The following is a 21,285-nucleotide window of genomic DNA, read 5'->3' as shown; positions in this document are numbered from 1 at the left end:
ATACATGTCTGCTCCTCAATGCCAGGTTTCCCACGCACTAATTCTGCTGAGAACCATCCTGCTCTCTGTGGCCCATGGTAGGAACTGCCGTCAGCATGTTAGTGTAGCTCTGGGCAGAGACTGTTGACTGTGTCAATTGTTTGTTAATCTCTTGGCTGAGTTGTCATTTGTTGAGCACAGCGTTTTTAGGAAGTGGTCCGAGATGACCACAGTTTTTTTGTTATCTTTAGCTAGCCCCTCAGGCTGATCTCAGGTTTTGAAGTGCTTTGTCATCTGATGTCTCACTGACAGAACTGCATTTATTTTAGCTTATCTGATCAGTTAATTTGAACTTTACAGTTTTTTTGCTGAACACTGAATGGTGTTTACTGTTTGACTTCACCATATATATACATAAATGCACATAAGTATGTTGTCATCTGGTGGAAAAAGCCAGAACTGAAGATGCAGTAAGGTGTTTTCAGGGGTAAAGAGCGTGGTCCAGTTACATTGTAGCCACCCAGAATAGCATACCTCTGCTTAATAAGAAAATGCTGATAAAGACAAGATATTGAGGATTGCTGCAAGGGGGGCGATGCAAACGAGACGGAGCCAGTGCAAGAAAGAGTTAACGGTGTAAATGCTGTGCAGTCAGCTGTATGCCACACACCCTGCCAAAAGTCTGCCAATGGAAGGAGTGCCTGTTCTGGATGACTACAGCAGTAATAAAAGGAAGAAAGGAGGTTGTGTAGGTGACTAGTCCGTGCAGGACAAAAATGCCTACTGCCTGAATGGACAGGAGTCTGCAGTTCGTGTTAGCACACTATAACACTAAAGGTCACACACACTTTTTTGAAAGGGAGAGCACTGTGCCTTTTGAAAAGGAGTGAGTGAGAAGACTAACCAGGTCTCTTTTTGTCTCTCCAAGCCAAAAAAGAATCAGGACATGAGCTCATGCTAGAGATTTTTCTTTTTTTCTTTGTGTTTGGGGTGGTCCAACTGTAATTTTCTGAGCAGTGGGAGAGATAATAGCTCCTAGACTCCTGGGGAAAAGCAGAGCATTAGAAATGGAGTAGATCTGGTAGGTATTTGGAACTGGCTTGAGACTCTTCTGCTTTGCATTTTTTTTTCCTAGTTTGTTCAGCAGGGTGCTTCCTTCAAGACATCTATGGCCATCTATGATTGATACCCAAAAAGGTCTTAAGAACTATCCAAATGGTCTCCTGTGTGTAACTGTCTGAGCAATGTAACCATGGCACGTGAAAGCTGATTACTTACAGGCATAAGTCATACATGTGTAAGTGTTCTCAGAAGTAGGTGGAAACTCATGCACATGAATTAGTGTGTATACACATTAATAGAAGTGATAGAATTAACTGTCATGTCAAGAACAGCTCTGAAAAAAGTCTGGAGTGATTCTATCATGTAATTAGTATAAGTGAGAGAGGAATTGAGTTGTGTGTTTTGACAATTTTCTCTCGCTGTGATAGACAAGCTTATTTTGACTGGCACAAATTTTAGCATATTAGTAACAAATGTGAATTGCTTTGTGAAACGGAAATGCAATCAAGTGCACCCATTATTTTAGTCTATCATTCTAACTGAATACATTCCTTGGAATTTGTTTATATAGTATTTTTGGCTAAAATAAAGAATGTACTCTTTTATTTATATAAGTATCATGGGGAGGCAGGCAAGTTAAATTATCAAGTTAAAAATACACGAGTAAGACTCTTAAAAGTGACTATAAAATGATATAGCTAAGTTTCTTATTTTTTTCTACTTTCATACACTGCCCAACTATTTTATTTTTAAAACTCTGACAACTAAAAGGCTCAGTCAAGGACCTGAAAGTCAAGCTGCCTCATTTTCAGTACTTTTGATTCTGTGTAGTTCTTCTCCACCTCTGATTTCTGGCTCCAACGTCAGCCACAGATAATGCCAGAAAACACTGTTTGTTCTCCTCATCCCTTGAACATCTGTGCACAAGCACACAATTTTTGGTAGAGAACATCTGAACAGTAGACAAATCACTTGGGATACTTTTATGGAGTTTCTGAAGATGTAAATTGTGAATTAGTTTCTTCATCTCCTGCTGCTCTGCTTCTGATTCACTGGCTGGGATTCATCTGGCCTAAATTAGGCTTCCTTCTGAGCTGGTGTGAGCATCTACTTACCCACCGTTGATTTCGCTGACCTTTCCACACTCCTACTGTCTATTAAGATATCTAAAATTAGATGCTAAAAGTCTCTAGATACACAGATCACCTCTCCCGCACATCCATAGTGTAGGTGCCTACATTTTTATGATCTTTGCATGCCCTGCTTTTCAGACACCTAAATTCTGCCTGTAGTGTCTTTAAAACCCCAGCATTCAGTTGTCCTGAAGCAGTCTTCTTCATTAGTGAGAAGCTAATTAGTGATCCTATCTGTGCTTGTCCCGGCACAAGTGGAGGACAGAGCAAGAGCAGAGTTTGCCACTCTACACATTGTTTAGTATAAGATGGCTGGTCAAGCAGATAGGGATTGGTGAGAGACAGCAAAAAGACACCAAACACCCCTTTCCCCTTCCCCTTTGCCTTCCCCTTCCCCTTCCCCCTCCCATCTCTCTCCAGGTAGACAAGAGACACAGACCTCACAGATATGACATCTGGCTCCCACACACTCAAGCCTCACCAATAACTCTCCTCTAGGCTGTGCCTAGCCTCCTGCAAACTAAAAAATGCCACAGGTGGGAGATCTTGAAAGAGATGACCCTCAGTGGTGAGACATTTTAAAACAAGCATATGGTAGGAAAGATGTCCAGTGTTCTGAAAAGCAAAGATTCTATGGCAGAAAAAAGGAGTCAGAGGACAATTAGTCTTTTCATAGCCCAGGGATACAGAAGCACATCAGATCTGTGGGACCTGTCTTCACGACACTAAGAACAGCAGAAACAAGACTAAAAATAATAGCTTCTGTCTTATCTTTTTTAGATGCCTTCCCCCCCCCCCCGAGCTATCTCCCTTAGATCTGGACGCAACCACAGTTGTCATTCCCTGCACTAGTCTCAGGAGGTGGCTGCTGGGAAACTCTGCTCTTCCAAACAGTAGGCAGAAAGACTGTGTGACGTCATTTCAGTTTTGCGCCTGAGCACTTTTCCAATGAGTGAAAAGCACACAGCTGAGACCAGGGGTGTGGATGCCCATGCAGCACCAGCAGCATACTGTTTTATCAGTAAGAAAAACAAAAACAACAGAGGTAGATAACCCTGCTTTCTTATTTCCTCATGTAAAGCATCCCCCAGCTGGAAGATTCCAGCATCAGAAAGGTCTCTGTGTTAGTGACAGCCATTCTTGAATATCTGATTAGCTTTCCTATTCATCTCTACTGCTCTGTACAGACTGGTCAGCAGTGAAGGTCTTTAAAGCACTAATAGTGGTGATTTTCACCTTTGATTCCAGCTCTATTTTCTCTCTCTATTCTAATGCTGAAAGCCCAGATCTGGACCTAGATCCTTCCTCTGAAAGCAGCAAGCTTTTTTGGGTTGCTGGCCAAGATAATGAGGCGTGACAGTTCCTTTCACTCATCTTCTGCTTGGCCATATAACTCCTGCCCTTCCTCTTCTTCCATGTAACTTCTCTTTTTCTAGATAACTGGTCTCCTTATAGTCTATGACTTCAGGGTGTCCCCACTGCAGGCAGATGACTATGTCCCTGGCCGGTCCCTGGTCTGAAGTTAAAGTATCTGAAGGGAACATGGGAAACTGTCCAACATGTCATGAGAATTTGTTGGGCATGACAGATAGCAACGTAAGAAGCTGAATAACTTACAGATGGTGCCATGACGAGTGGTGGTATCTCATAGGTGGTTGAGGGGAGGTTATATGAGAAATGGCCTAACTTCTTAGATAGTTGAAAAGGAGTATTGAGCTCTGGGTGGAAGGGGGAGGGACTGTGTTGTGCACAACCAACAGCACCTAGGTATATCAGCAACACCATTTAGGGCTGAAATTACCTAGGCAACAATAACGAAAATACCAAATTTGCATATGGATATAGTAAAAATGAAACCAAATGGGGAAAAAGTAATTAGATCAGGGTTGTTTATTTTGTAGGAGGTGGCATGGAGAAAGGAAAGGTAGTAAGAAGCAGGGTCAAGAAGTAGGAGAAGGGATGATACAGTGTGCAAGACATGTGATCATTGCTACATGCCAGTTCCCATCACAGAGGGAAGTATAAGTAGTTGCATGTGGAGCTGAACAGTGGTTCCAGGGAGATCTTACTGTGGCCTTTCAATACTTAAAGGAGGCCTATAAGAAAGATGGGGACAGACTTTTTGACATGGCCTGTAGCAATAGGAAAAGAGGTAATGGTTTTAAACTCAAAGAGGGTAGATTTATACTAGATATAAGGAAGAATTTTTTTTACAATGAGGGTGGGGAAACACTGGAACATGTTGCCCAGAGAGGTGGTGGATGCCCCATCCCTGGAAACATTTAAGATCAGGTTGGACGGGGCTTTGAGCAACCTAATCTAGTTGAAGATGTCCCTGCTCATCACTGCGGGGATAGACTAGATGACCTTTAAAGCTCCCTTCCAACCCAAACCATTCTGTGATTCTATGATTCTATTCTATGATTTTGGTGTGGATTCTGCCCACACTATCTGGGTTTGTACTTTGAGATCAAACTGGAAGAGGGCTGTGGCTCAGGAGTAGGCTGCCACTTGGAGACAATGTTCTCTTTTGTGAGGTTTGAAGACAATGGAAGAGACAGTGGACAAGACATGGTACTTGTCCTAGGAGAACTGGCTGAAATGGTGACCCCAGTGCTTCAAGATGGACTTTTCAAGTTCCTCATCTGTAGTTTGTGAAGAGCTGTCCTCAGCAGACCATGGAGTTAATGAACACTTGGACTGTGACAGTGATTGGCAGGGCAATATAAGGTTATGGAGAGTAAATACAATGAAGATGAGAAGCAGGGTATATTACAGAGAAGGTGAAAAAAAAAAATTCTCTTACTGCAATCTATTTTTAACATGTTTCTGAAGTTACCAATATACCTCATTGTAGCTGCTGATACATGTGCCCTGGGTCTTCCCACTGAGCTATGCCAGGAATTTAGGGGTCATTTGGAAAGCTATGGCCTGTTGTCATGGGGTCCCAGAAAGCCGTTTCATCTGTGCTCCTTCCTATTCTACTTCATCTTATATCAAGAAAAGTCTACCTCCATGACTTAGGTATGCCATTCTTTCCAAGGACAGCTGGAGAACACAGACTACATCATGGCCAAAAATGATGCCACTGTCCACAGCTGATTTTTGTCACATGAAATGCAGGTGTCTATCTGGGCTTCAGTGTCTGACTGTGCTTCAGGTGCCTACCCTCTGGCACATGGGTCCTAGCCTCTGGGTCCTGTTTAAAGATGCAATTTGAAGGCCTATTTTTAGCTTGCCACTTATATTAATTTAAGTGGTTTCATTGTCTATTGACATTCAGTCTGAAAACAAGGCTAATTGATATCTGACTAACAGTTGTTTCCAATTGTGGTCTCTATACTGCATTAGCTATGTTTGGCTAAATAGACCACATAGTTCAAAACCCAAAAATCTTTCCTACTGTTTCTTGAACAATTCAGGGTACTTGAAATGTCTCAATTTAAAAAAAGAAAGCACCAAACAAAGGGACCTGCTAATAGAGATCGCTGTTGCTGACGCTTCTCAGTTTTTGCTACCAGCAAGGATTAACTTTTTGGAACTTCACTCAAAGAAGCCAGACAAATATTTTATTTACACAGCTCATGATTTATATTTAGTGCCATGGGTGTCCTTTCATTTCTCTATAGGCTTCTAAATCTCTTCAAAGTGAACTGCGACTGTAAGCAGATGGCAAGTGTCTCTATCATGCCTACTTGGTGTGCTTCGGTTCATGAGCTGTGTCAGACCACATGAACTGGATTTCATTCTGATTATACAAAGCTGGAAGATGTTCTCCAGAAGTGCACATAATGTGCACCAGTTGCTGATAGTTGTTTGGTCTATGGGACTGGAGCAGAGCCAAACTGAAATACCCTCCCCTGAACAGTGTGTAGTGTGGACAGCAGGCCTTCTTGCACCAAATGTTTTGCTTTACAGATCTGCTTGTGTTGTGTTGCATTATCTGCTAGTATACCCTTAGAGTGTGAGGAAGACACCCAGGAGGGTGTGCCAGGAGGGTGCCAGAACCCACAGCTAGGTATGTGATTCAATAGACACCTAAGGTTGAGTTTACATTGAAGGGCAAATATGATTTGCAGCATGCTTGGCCACTAAGTAGAGGTCCGTGTCCCCTTTCCACTCTGTGAAGACACAAGGCTGTGCAATGCTCAGCTTTTTTTCCTTTGGGTGCTCAAGGGAAGGGAACCTGTGTGCTACCAATAGCTGTCCTGATGCACTTGACTAGTCCAGGGAATGGCTTGCCTCTGTGGGGCTCTAGAATGGGGACTGACTTCACAAATCTTTACCCTTTGTAGTGCCTTGTCTTCTTGAGAAAAATGAATACTTACCTTCTGCTTTCTTATTTTTTAGTGAAAGATCATTTCTGGAAAATGTCTCCCAAACCCTTTATATCTGGGGGACAAATTAACATGGTATCTTTTTCACTCTGAGTCACTGAAATGTCCTTAAGACCTTTCCTAAAGGAATCAACACATGCTAGCAGAGCAGGGTACTTCAGGTGAACACTGAAAGCCTTGTTGGGATGTTATAACTCAAGGGGAAAATGACAGGAAATATTTTGTACTTTTAAGTAGAAAGAGGTAATAAACCTTATGATGAATTCGGTGAAGGTGGATTTTAAAGCTCTGGATGGAATTCCTTATATACATTTGGGGAAAAACAAAAATTAAATCTAGACATATGTTAATTGACCCATATGTGAATTTCAAACATTTTACAGAGAAGCAGAACCCTTTGAACAAGGCTGAAGCTGAAACTGGGAAAATTTTTATCAACTTTAAATTGGGAAAAAAAGTTCAGCAATTTGTTCTTTGCGTGCTGTGTTTCCTTGAACAGGAATCTCTGGACACCAGGAATCCCCTCACATTGCCTCTACTGTCTCCCTTGTGAAAGGGCAACATACATACTAGAAGACAGAAGTAACAGGAAAAAACACAGGGATGTGAAGACACTGCCCAAACATTTGTTTTGAAACACATTACAGTTTAGTCTATTTCATTTAAATCTCAGAAGCTACTGCTCGCACAATAAAATAAACAAAAATAAATTTACTTTGGCTAAAGACCACCATGGATCTGGCTGTTTTACCAAATGGTTTTCACCTAAATGTGTGAGATCAATCTTTGGCTTGTGAGCAAGGTTTGAATTTCTTAAAGACCAGCTTGTTCGATTGCTTCATGTCTTGCCATGCTGATGATTTTCATATTTCAAGAACAGATGCCAGGAGAAATGGTGAGCCCGCTAGTACAGTAAAAGGTAAGGGCATATTGTCACAATGGTCACTTTTGTGGCCTCCATTTTTCATCTAGCAGGCTGTGCAGTGCTGACCTCTGATGTGTTTTAAATTTCTGCAGAATGGCTCCAAAACTTATCTTCCCTATTTCTTAAAATTTTGTCTAAATGTTTGATGCTTTCCAGCAAAATATTAGTCTCTCTTTTTCATGAATAAATGTGGAGGAGCCAAAAAACACTCTCAGAAAGCAGCCAGGATTTCAAAGATGTCTGAAACATTTCAGTCCACCATCTGGCAATATGCTGACTAGAGATAGAGGGGAAGAGGAAAGAAAGAAGGGGCTAGTTAGGGGAGGGGGCAACATGTGGCATGGTCTATTGCTGGTACCTGCTTTTGGAGAATGAGTGCACTGTCTGCTCCTTTGCACAGTGATCAAAAATATCTGAACTAGAAAAGCCAAATCTGTAATTTGAGTTTAAAAATTGAGCTCACGTGATACCCTTATTTAGATCCAGACTAGCTTCATTTTCAATCCACCTGTTGAATAAAATGAATTCCTAACAGGGTCTTCAGACTAGGAGCGCAAAGGAACAGTGATTAGTAAAAGGCAATGCAAGGCTGTGGAGATATCACAGGTCCAGACTCCTTCCAGAATTTTTGGTCAAGAAATGCATTTCTTCTCTGCTGGTGATATCTCAGAGATCCAAGAGGACATTCCATAATTTTCATAACATAATTTTCAAATGCTGTTGATGTTTCATAAATGAGCTCTGGTCCCTAAGAACAGTAGGAAATTGTGAGAAATGTGTCATCAGGTAGCAAATAGCCTGAGATCTCCAGTGTTAGTATTCTAGTAGTGATGTTTTGGTCATCGCTATTCCAGGTCTTTCACCCAGCAATGCAGTTTTTCAATGTGGATATAAATCTAGAAAGACTAAGCTGGGAAAGTGGCTAGTAATAAGTGTCATGGGAGCTTTGAACAGATATTCACACTCTATTCCACACTTGGAGAGACAATCACTTCCACCTCAAAAGCAGTGAAAGAAGGAAGCAAACTGCACCTGACTGACCTGTGGGAATTTAGCCTGAAAAACTGTTTCACTACGTGAGACTAAGGTCATGTCAGATACAAATGTACAGCAACTACAGATGGCAGTGGGATTCATACAGATGAAATCAATGTTATTGCAACCACTAGAACCATTGCATCTGCCCATTCAAACTGGGGCATGAAGGACACATCAAAGAAAATTCACTTTGGTCAGATCTCTTGAAAAGGCAATGTTGTCATTCACTTAAAAAATAGGATATGAAGAGTAGAACCCCACCAGTCCATTGGCCTCAGAAGGATGATGTAACCTCCATCAGATTCACTTGCATGGTGAAGGTAGGTGCAAAGGTAGATTCATAATGCAATTAGACCCATTGCATCTAAGAAGATGCAATCCATGAAGGGCCATTAAGAACAAAGTTGCTCCCTCTGATTAAAGAAATGTCTAAAGAGCATGCCATGAAAAGCTGGGAGAGAGAAAAGGAAGCACCAGAATACATCTTGATTTTACTTTTCCCTGTGAATCTGATATTGTCAGCATCAGAGGCTGGACTGAACTAGTAGGCCCTTTCTGTCTGACCAAGTACTGACAACTGCTTCTAGGTCCTTAGGAAAATGTTCATATAGGGGCTGAACATCATTTCATTCATATAATCAGTTTCCTCTCAATGGGATACAGTGGACTGCACTAGGAAAGATGTTCTGTTTGGGGCTAAAATCTGGATTTTATTGTCATTGGTAGAATATCAATTTAACAACATTCTACCTCAGGTGAAAAGATGTTTACCTGTTTGGAGCGTTGTATTATTCATCTGGTTTTGGTTTCAGTATTCTGACAAGGTTCTGAAGCAACTGTTTTTTCTTGGCAAGGTGATGTGGCTGATTGTCCTGGTTTCAGCTGAGAGGATTGATTTTCTTCATAGTAGCTAGTGTGGGGATACGTTTTGGATTTGTGCTGGAGACAGCATTGATAATATAGAGATGTTTTTGTTCTATGGACTTATTCTTGAGCAGTGTTTACACGGGGCCAAGGCCTTTTCTGCTTCTTGCACTGCCCTGCCAGTGGGATGCCTGGGGGTGGACAAGAAGTTGGGAGGAGACACAGACAGGACAGGTGACCCAAACTGACCAAAGGGATATTCGATACTATATGACGTCATGCTCAGTTTATAAGGAGCTTGGGGGAAGGGGGGGGGGGGGGGCGGCGGTGTTCGGAGCGATGGCGTTTGTCTTCCCAAGTTACCGTTGCGCGTGACGGAGCCCTGCTTTCCTGGAGATGGCTGAACACCTGCCTGCCCATGGGAAGTGGTGAATGAATTCCTTGCTTTGCTTTGCTTGTGCTCACGGCTTTTGCTTTACCTATTAAACTGTCTTTGTCTCAACCCATGAGTTTTCTCACTTTAACTTTTCCAATTCTGTTCCCCATCCTGATGGGGGGGAGTGAACGAGCGGCTGCGTGGTGCTCAGCTGCCGGCTGGGGTAAAACCACGACACTGATTTGAACAAATTACTGGAGCAGTGAGGGTTCAGCCTCGCTAAACATCCTACCCAGAAGGATGTGTGGAGACACTTACAGACTCAACCTTGCTCTTGACTGTCTGAGTGTCCCATTAAGTGCACTTGGGAAAGGGAAGGAGGGACATCAAACACTTCAATATAGATCACATTTTGCCAGTAGTTTATTTATTACACTTCTCTGGCTGGAATTCTCCATTTTTTCAATAACCTTTCCTGCTAATGCTAGTTCTGTATCATTCAGTGCTATGGAAATTGTGCATTCTTTTCCAAAAACTCAAAAACGTCCTCCCAGTTTCCAAGCTTGCTGTAGACACTTAGGTCAGCTCTGCCAGGACAGAGTACATATGTTCTGCATATTCCTAGAGGTGTTTCTCAGTGGTGCATGAATGTATTCTTGTGCACTGTGTAGTTTGGATAATAGCTCCGTTCCGGTGCAGCTGGCTGTGGAACAGTAAGCTGGGGCTGCGCTCGCGCAGGGAGGCACATAAGGCTGGAGTGTCTGCAGCTACTCAGCAGCCATGGTCAGCCCTTTCAAAAGAATATAATTTACTTCAAATGACCTCCTTTCATGCCGCCTTTTTACCCACCCCCAAGAACCAAGGTGATATGTCAATGGCACAAAGTGACCCTTCTGCTTCTTGTGCAGATTTTATGTAGGGAGACACACCAGGGAGCAGAGCATCCCACATTGGCTACACGAGTCTTGAAACGATGGATTTTCTTTAAGGAAATAAAATTACATTCAAGGCTCACTGAACTGCTAGTCAGGCTTTTCCTTTGTAAGAAATCTTTCCATCGTTAGATGAAATGAACAAGACGGGTGAAAACCACAACCGCTGTTGTTGGTTCTGTGCTGAAGAACAGAAACTAACCTTTCTGCAAAGAAATCCCATCACAAGTACGCTTTTCAGTCTTTCAACTAAATTGAAAGCACTTCAAGCTATTTACAAAGCAGGAGATTCCTCTCGTTGTTTATCTGTGGTGTGCCTCCCTGGTGTGTTCTGTCTAAGCATGAATGCATCTGTTCACTTCGTTTCTAGCCTACATCCACACCAGTCCCAGCGGAGCGGCTGGAAGAACTATTATGAGCAACCAAGTCTGGAACTCTTTGTATTTATTGTCTTTTCTGGGCATATGGACGTTGGTGTCCAATAGACACATTATGGCTGATTTTTTTAATTTGCTCCAGGTTATGCAGACTTTGTACAGGATTCAGCTGGAGCAGTTTTTTGTTTGCCTGCTCCCTTCAGTAGTCCTTGATTTCTTAGTTCCTCAGTCCTTGGGTCTTGTTCACCTCAGCTAAGTGCAGGACCTGATGTGGGCAGCTGGGATGATTTGAAAGGGAGAGGAAGTGGCATGGGTGTGAGGAACACCCCGAGCATCTCACCTCCTCCCGGCTGGTGATTTCAGTGTGCCCAGCAGTGCGGAGCAGGGATCCTCCTCAGCAGTGCTCCTCCTCAGTGCTCCTCCTCAGCAGACCATGAGATCCCGCTCTTTCTCTGTGCCATTTGCCACTTCGTGGAGCTACTGTAAGAACACAACTTAATGAAAATCCATTCTGAAGGACTCTTGAACATTAGGAATTCATGCTTTAAAACTTGAATGAAGGTGTTGAGTCCAGTGTACATGCCATTTGTGTACAAATATAAGTAAAATATTGTGCACCTGCCTGGACAAATTACACACACTCTGTGAGCCCTAGCTCTACTGACATGGTGTTAATCACATGTCAGGGCTTGCTAGAGTTAAAACTTGACTGGTTTTTTTAAATATCTGTCTTTGACTCTTCAAATCTTTTGTGCCTGATACATTTTCTACTAATATTTTAGACAATAAAAGTTTACAGAACTGAACACTTGTAAAAGAATTAGGTATGGAAAACTCAAATATTAAATAAAAATAAATTTTAAATTGTGCAAAACAGTTTAATTCATGCTTTGGTAGCTGAACAATACATATACAACAGAACTGGGAGCAGAAACAAAACCATGTGACTTAGTATAAGCATTGACTAGTTTTTGTGAATTATCTGAGATGCAAAGGTATTGGAAAGGCCAATTCAAGATTGGAAAGGCCAATTCAAGAGCAGCTCATAAACCAAAACTGTGGCAAAATAAAATGAACACCTGTATATCATAAGTTATCTGTTCAGTTTCTCTGAGCAAGATTCACAATGAACATTAAAAAAAATAAAACCCATCAAAGACTGCAGAGCAAAAGTGGATAGGAAGCCATCCAAATATGATTTTTAGTTACTGCTGCACAGATTTTTTTCTAGCACATGTCCCACTCACTTAGATTTTAAAAGTACTCAGGATTCGCCTTTTGGGACTGACTTTGATTTCCCAGGGTGGCAACACTTTTACGAATACATAGTCTGTTGGCTTACAGAGAGTTGAATCATATGTAACATAGTAACTACAGGGATTTGACCTCATTTTTGTCTTTACAAAGTTGGAATTACGATTTCAGACAGGGAAAAGAAACACTTCAGATTTCACTTCTGCAGTGTGAAAGCGGAATTATTTTCCAATGCAGTTCCTGTGGAAGGAAACAATATTATCCCAGCTTACATCCAGCTAAATGCCCCCTTCCTTGATCAGCATGAAGCTTTACAAGGGCCCTTTTGAGTCCCCTGAATGACCATGCCATACTTCAGTCAACCAGAAGAAGAAGGAGAGTACTATTCATCATGGACAAAGCTACATGAGTGTGTGCTGGGCAGTGGTGCCCAGTAGGTCCACCACGTTCCCAGTTTGTTCAATGGTGCACAAATTGTGCTGTAGTCCTGTCATGTTAGGTTAATTGCCCACAGACAAGGGGTTACTCTACAGAAGAACCTTGGGGGTATCCAGCATTTCTGGACATCTGAAATCTCAGATAGATATTCAGGCTCTGCTCAGAGGGAAGGGAAAAAAATATGCCAGGGGCAAAAAGAAAACCTACTGAAGGAAGCTTGGTCCGGCTGAAGGTCCATTCCACCTTGCTGATTGTGTGGGACTGCACAGCAAAAGAGTGCATGCAGTGGCAGATCCAATGGTTTTTAGCTCGTGAAGACTACTGTGCAAGTGCAGTGCACTTCCCTTTGTGATGTGTTGTGGTGCTGGGCTTTGTACTACCATGGGCACTGTCCATGCCTAGTTCAGGAAAGAAGATTTTACTGAGGGTTATAAAACTCCAGTTGAGATAGACCCTACTATCCCCAAGATAGGAACCACCCATGAGAGTATAAGATCTTTATCCAGAGCACCCATCTCCTTTAGCATTTATAACCGGACTCAACACTTGTGCAATGACACATGATTGTTCACTGTTCCTGATGTGCAATAACACAGGCTTGTTCAGTGTTCCTAACATTCATTAGGTAAAGCTCATTATGCTGAAAAAGTAGACTGGACTGGCCAACTCTTCATGTTTATTTCTGTTCCATGATCTCATCGGAGCTATGGGGTTTGAACAGCTCTATATGCTATTGTATTCCAGCATAACAAGAAGGAATGGCTGGGGTTTTTTTGCAAAAATAGAAAAGTATTTTTACATTTAATGTAAACATGTAGGAATATATTCACAGATGTCCCTTCTAGTCATCAGAGTAGGTGCTCCTGCAGACAGACTTCATCTATCTTCATCTTCTGTGGGGGCAGTCCAGGGATATTATCTAGACTGAAGTAATGCTTCATGACTATTCCTTCTGTGGCCCATATGAGATTGTTAGGACTTGGGCTGATTTGGGATGGGTGTTTGAATATTAATTGCTGGCACCAAAATCTTGCCAGTTGTAATAATTTGTTCCAAGTTCCAACAGCAAAAAATTTCATGGGATCAACTGATTTCAGTTGATTTAAAGTTTTCACCACTTTTAGAAAAGGAAGTAGAAACTATGTGTTGTCCAGTTTGGGATATGGTCCAATAAGAAAAACCCACAAGGGTGGCTTTACAGTAGGGAATAGTCAAATTTAACTTCTGTCCTTGAAATTCAGAATTTCCATCTGGAAAGTATATCTTTTAACTCCCAGGAATGTCCTTTCATAGTCTGGCCTTAAAGTGATGTGCATTGTCTTCCGTGCACTGCTACAGAGATACAAATGTAATAAAACCCAGCAGGGTGACTTCAAGCATACTTGTAATGCCAGTGGAACCTATAGTTCCTCTTTGTGGGTTATTCTTATGTGGGCTTTTAAAGATAACTGACAAGGTGTTTTACAAAACTACACACTGAAATCATCCCATTCAGGGGTGCATGTACAGAATATGTGGAGGTATACATGCATGTCGTAGCAGCAGGAGATCACTGTAGTAGCAGTAGCAGCAGCAATAAGTTGGCACTCGGCAGCTAACAGGAAAGTAAACGAAGTCAGGAATTAAGTCCAGAATGCAAACACAGAAGGAATTTCACATACTGTGCCATCAGCATGCAAGTTTCCAGAAGCTCTTCCAATCCCATACTATCCTTCCTCTCTGCTCTTTCTCAGCCCCCATCCCTCTTTCTGTGCTGATGTTCAGAGGGAACTTTGCCATTTCATTTGACCATACCATTCATTAAAAATGAAAAAAATGAATAGAAAAATATATTAAAAATCAGCGGGGATAAATCCCATATGTCTCGTTGCCTAGTACAGTACAAAATGTACTCCTGTACGTACAGTACAACACTGCATTAAACCAGAAGGAAAACTCTTGTATAACCTTGGTGTAACAAAACTATCTGTATATTAAAAACAAGCCCTTATTTATTAAGACCCCCAAATCCCAACACCCATTTAAAAACTGGTCCTCTTTCAAAGTCTCTGAGTCATCATGAAGAACATGATTCATTCAGTAACCCTAGCTCACCACGGCTCTCTTAGGAGTAAGAACAGATTCAGTTTTAAGCTTCCTCTGGCAATTTGAAATACAGTATCTGGCTACCAATCTCTGTTTCTAATCTTAAAGAGAATTGCATCCTATTGCTGGTTCTGCATTCTTATCCTAAAAATGAACCTCACTCCTTCTTCTGAGTAATTTGGAGTATAATCTGCTTAAATGCCTTTTAAGGAGCCATGAAATTCTATTTTCCACGTCAGACATAGCTATTTTGAGGACTTGCCTTTCCAGAAGAGGGAATTTCACAAATATTAGTCCTTTCATAGAGCTAGGAACTGGTGCTGTCCAGCTGTGATCTCCTGGCCCCAGCCTGAAAACATGCTGTTATATAAAACCTCTGTTAACCAGAGACAGAAAAGATGCCTGCGTCATGGAAAGCGTTTGTTCCAGGAATCCTCACCAAATGCAGGCGACTAATGAATTTCTTTTTGTTAGCATTAGGGCCACTCTATTGATTAACCTCTTGTGTCTGTTCGGAAGGAGCAAACAAAAAGTGCGAGGACCAGCATTTCGTTCTGTGCTTGAATGCACATATGGAAGTATTTTCAAGCCTGTAGTACAGTGAGGATTTGTGCCTTTCCAGTTTAAGCAGGGCTTTCTGATGACTTCTTGCTCGGAAAACCTGGCCACCGTTCAATTGTATACATTTTTTTATTCCTATACTTAGCGGCAGCACTCCATACCTTTCGCATTTAATAACACACACTGGGATTTTCATCATGTTTTCTTATTGCTTTCCATTTTATGATGCACTGTACAGTGTTCTTAAAAAAATACATGAAGACCCCTTGATATGCACCTAAAGGAAGCCTGTGACTTGTTCCCCAAACCATCATGTGAGGTATTCTGCTTTAAGCATCAGAAAAAAAGACTCCAAACTCCTGGTCTTTTTCTCTTGGGAACTTTCCAGATAGTTTGCCCTTTTAAAAATGAAATATAATTACAAATAGTCCAGACACTTTACTGAGATCACTCATTTCACGCAGGTTATTAAATAATGACTTACAGACTCTACAAATAAAAATGGAATTTGTTGAGTTTTATATTCAAGGCTGACAGTTTGTTTCACAATGAATTTGTTTGCTTTTCTCTGCATGTAATTTTGCTGGGGGATTTTTTGATCTGTAAAAGGAGATGCATGCATTCTTCTTTTTGCTCAGTTTATTTGATTACTGATTATGCTGAATTATTTAGCAGCTGATCTTGCTTTGTTTATGAAAATGAGTTCTTGACATGTTACACCATGCATCTGACTTTTTATTTTTCTAAGATAGTCACCCTCAGCAGTAGTTTACAGTCTGTGGTCTGAAAGCCTTGGGAATGCCTCCACTGTTTTTAAGTGGTCTGCAAAAGCATAACTAAGCCTGTGTTTGGGAGGCTTAAATTTTCTGAGCAAGAGTTTACCCCTTAATTAAAAATTTTTAAGCACCAAAATTTAAAAAAAGAAGAAATGGATTGCAATCACTCCTCTACAGTAAATCATATGAATAATTAGTTTCCATGCTTTCATTGCTGAACTAATTAAATAGTGAATTAAGAATGTTTGTTAAAGTGTTGATAGAGCTATTTATAGGAATAATGGTGCTGTCAATAGTTATGTTCTAAGAGAAAACAGTCACTGGAATACTCATAGAAAAAATGAACAGCAGTACACAAAGAGGATGAAACTCAGTAAGTCAGCTTAATTTTCAAAGTATCAGTAAATGTTGTTCCTACTGTGGGAGGGCCTGAGTAGAGAATAGATTTCAGAAGCATCTTAGAAATGAGATTTCCCTAAATAATTACTTCTCTGAAATAAAATACTTTTCTAACAAATCAGAACTAAAAAGGAAAAGCAAAAGACCTTAAATCTTCCAGATATATAACTCATAGAGGTCTGTTTTCTCAATTACCACCATTTTAATTATTTCTCTATTCCTCCAATGAATACTCAATTCTTCACTAAGTTGGTAAATTGATTTGGAGTATTTCTGAAATGAAAGAATCACAAGGGCTGACAGCAAAATTTAAAGTAATGGGAAGGGATTTTTAAACTATTTAAAATGCTTTAAGTTTTTTACTTAACCCACTTAGATTCAATGAGCAATATTAGAACAAGGATGCTTGTACTGAAGGTCAGTCAATATTGACCTCCTCTGGAGATGTGAAAATTTCTATCCAGGAGAGATAAAATTATGCGTATGTACACATGCAGGCACATATATATATATACTCAAGAAAAAAAAATTCAGGCATCTTTTAAGTAAGAAAATATTCAATAAGTTGTAACTTGACGTTTCAAATAAAAAAAAAAAAAAAAGAAAGAAAGAATTGACGTTGTGACCCTGTGAAAGTCTATCATTCATTTCTGTGGAATGAGAATATCGTTCTACATTTTCTTGAAGGCTTCTTAAGTCTACACGTAATACAATTGATGTATTTTCTCACAGGACCGGCCGCTGCTTGATATGATTTATCACGTCACCTAGGATGAGTGTAAAGATAAAAACTGTAACTTACTGATACAACTAAAGGAAAATTTCTGTGTGGTGGTGAAATATATCATTATCAGATGACTACTGCAAAATACACTCCAGGATGAACCACCTTGGTACACAGATATCTGCAGGAAGTATATCTTGCTACTTTGCCACTACCCAAAGGATGAGAAATTTGATCTTGAGAAATGAGTCAAGTCCTCATTTTTGAAAAATGTACCTTCACTATGCTGGAAGACCATGTTATGCATCAGTGGTAATCACTCCAGCTAAGGTACATCCATCTGCTCAATGATGACACAATCATAGCGCTTTATGAAATCAGTTTTATTGTTTGTACAAGGCTGTTTCAACCCATTAATGAACAGGTAACCTGGAAATATCAAAATAATAGGTCTAAAGGACTTCATTGTCTGAAAAAAATGATTTATTATTTTTTAAAGCAGGTCAGTGAGGTCCAATCTTAGGCCTATTGCTGAGGCATCCTCTTAAGGGACCAGCAAAGTGAGGAAACCTGAATGTGAAGCGAAGGTTTGACTGAAATGAGAGTTTGTTACTCATGGATTTCATCCTCGGTGTTGTGTGAAATAGCCTCATGCTAGGCTGAAAGCCAAAACAGCTGCTTGTTTAAATTCCTTGCCAGCTAGAGCACCCCAGGACTGGCTCTCTGGCAGTCCTCAGGCTGGGATCCAAGAGTAAGGGAAATGAGTCCTTAAGCACACAGTCTGAGATGTCCTCACCTGAAGGGTTTGACTCTGCCTCCTCCAGCTACACCACTCACCCTTGCCAGGGACGACAGCAGCCGGCAGCATTGACCCTGGTTCCCTCCTAGAGAGATGCAAGGGCTGGTGAGGTTGGTGGCCTGAGCGCCAGGTGCTTCTGTGGGCAGTAAGCCCTTCGTGCATCGAGGGTTTCAGGAAGTTCAGGGTGCCTCTGGGTGTGCTCTCGCTGAGGTCGTGAGGATGAAAAGGGGATCTCTTGAGCTGCGTCTGCTGTGCCAGGGATAACGCACTGACCTAATTATAGGCAATGGTAAAAATCCCACTGATTTTCCTGAAACTAGGATTTCACCAGAAAATCCTAGAAAGGAATTTGCTGGAGACCCATTTCCAGACAGTTCAGAGACCCAAATACTTCAACATACAGAAATTTTTCATGTTAGAGTACTATTCACTAAACCACAATTTGGGGCCCCTGTTCATTTCTGTGTGAGCCACTGGCATGGGGTTCGTCATGTCATTTTAGACTAGAGACCTGCAAGTTTCAAGATATACTTATTCACCTACATAGAAATCAGTGGGCATTTCTGGAGGGCGGTTTTCTCAGTGGCATGATTATTATCTCAAAGTAATGGAGCCATGTAAAACACTACTTCATGGCAGGTATGTGAGGTTTTGGCTATAAGAAACATAAAAAATAAATGCAGCTGGGTTTCTTAATACTGAGGTTGTAGGATCCTCCCGTACTAGGTACCAAATGACACTGACAGATGACTCTAGTCATTCACTACTGACTTGAATAAATAATTGCAAAACACATGCTGTAAATTGTGTCCAAGTTGCACTACTTCTAAGAAACATTTAGATGTCCGTGGGTTGTTTTATTTTTGCATATTTTTAAAGATGACATAATTTCTTCTTATGTAGCTGTGAAAATGAAACAGAACAATCTTAGAACCTGCTGTCTGCTTTCCTGTCTGACAGATGCTTTTAGATACCAGCGACCATCCATTCTTCCCTGCCAAGGGTGCCAGCTTCTTCTAACCGCTCTTTCAATGGCGGCTGTGAGTAACCGCCTCCTGATCCTGTTTGTATGCTGCTGACTGTCCTCACTGGGAGCTGATTCAGTGGCCCTGCTTGCTTCTCTCAGCGTTGAGAAAAACATCCACTTCAAGCATTAAAGAAAAGATGCAGATGGATGCTGTTCGCTACATCCTCTCAAAAGCTGCTAATGAATATATCCGGATCTGTGTCTTCACCTTCACATTCAGTCTGCCACTCACCTCCTTGGGTCAGGGACTGTGAGATGGCAACTACATGTGCTGTCTTGCAAATCGGCTGGTGTAACAGGACCTCTGGCTTGGGGCCACTGAGCAGTGTCTGTAATGGAAATGTTAAATAAGCCCATGCACCTAATTTTCCCCAGATGAGAACAGCTTGTTTCTTTCAAGCTCATGCCCATTGACTTCCATGAGACCAGAGCACTCATCACCCTGAAAGCTATGCCTGTTAGCTGTAACAAACGGATATTTCTTGCTTTTTAATAGTACACAAGGTTACAGCTCATCAACATAGCATCAATAAAAGTGTATGAAATGAGACAAACACTGTGACAATAGTTTTCCTCTTAGTTTGCAAAGGAGCGCTAATTAGAGAGGATTTTCAGACATCAGTCTGGGAAGACTTTGCTTTGTGAAACAAAGATCCTCAGGATCAAAGCTGAGTCATAACATCTCTGTGGCCCTGAAATTTGTTTTTCTTAATGGAAACAGTGTAATATGGTTCAGAGCAGGAATTTTGTTGAACTCCCTACACTTGAGACTGGCAAACAGCAAACATGAGGAATTACGCAAGCCACAGTGAAAGCTTAAAATAATACCATGGCTGTGGAATTTGAGAGTCTTATAATTTCCAGTTCAAAATCTCTTCTTTGGAAGAAGAGACCTTGCAGTAATGAATGAAGACACATTTAATCATAAACGTGCAAGGGAGCCTTTGCAAGGATCCGGTGAAACCTGCAGGAGATGTAAGGGAAATCAGCTTAGGGAGGCTACAGAGTACCTTTTGAGCACAGCACCATCCCTGTGAGAGGGCCACATCCTGATGCCATCAGGACGAGCAGCGCCCCATGCCACTCATACCTCCCTGATGAAGTGAATGGAACCATTCACTGAGTAAAAAGCTGATTGGCACAAGAAAGCTGGTGGAAGGACTAAAATTTCATAGCAACAGGACTGAGAGCTCTATTTTGGGGGATATATGTCGTATGTGTGACCCTCGTGTTGTCCATTAGGAATACATTTCACTCCTTCATGGTTGAAGAGTAATCCAGACATACTCATGACTCATTGCAGGCAAGAGCAAAAGAAAACAAAAAAATTGCAGATGAAGCTGATAATTATGAATCATCCAGTGACTTTAACACTCAGATATTTTAAAATATTCAGCCAGACTATTCAATTTTACTTAACCTCAAAACTTCATGGCTAGTGTAGCTGAGACTCTTGAGCAATGAAAGGCAGTCTTACAAAATAAGATTTGCAAAGGGAAAAATATTTTTTTGTAGCTGAGTACAAGATTGTTTTGCATTATCAGAAATAATCAGATTAGTGGAGAGGCATTGAGACCTGCATGTTTTCTATAGCAGGACATGCCAGGCACTAAGTGCTTCTATATGGATTTGTTATGGAGGGGTACTTTTCTAGCTAGCATTGCATGTAGGAGCATTGGCTTTCTCTTTAAGTAGCCAGGTCTCTGTGCCTCAAGGGACAATACGTTGGCCTATATGTTTCAGATAATAACTCCCCACCAGGTTGGGCAGTCTGATTTCTCACAGTTTAATGGATAAGGAAAATACACCTCCTTATCCTGAATGTTCCTTGGTACGCTGAGTTTTCACACAGAGTCCCAGCTTAAGTTCATGTCCTGGTTTCAGCTGAGAGAAAGTTAATTTTCTTCATAGTAGGTAGTACGGGGCTATGTTTTGGATTTGTATTGGAAACAGCATTGATAATCTAATGTTTTTGTTATATAGAGATGGTTTTGTTATATAGACATGTTTGTTGTTGTTGTTGAGCAGTACTTACACAGAGCCAAGGCCTTTTCTGCTCACACCACCCCACCAGTGAGGAGGCTGGGGGTGCACGAAAAGTTGGGAGGGGACACAGCCAGGACAGCTGACCCAAACTGATGAAAGGGTTATTCTAAACCATATGATGTCATGCTCAGCTTATAAGGGGTTTGGAGAAGA

This window comes from Balearica regulorum, chromosome 3, assembly GCF_011004875.1.
Source record: "Balearica regulorum gibbericeps isolate bBalReg1 chromosome 3, bBalReg1.pri, whole genome shotgun sequence".
Taxonomy (NCBI): Eukaryota; Metazoa; Chordata; class Aves; order Gruiformes; family Gruidae; genus Balearica; species Balearica regulorum.
The sequence above is the reverse complement of the archived record's forward strand: the minus strand, read 5'-3'. Positions refer to the sequence as shown.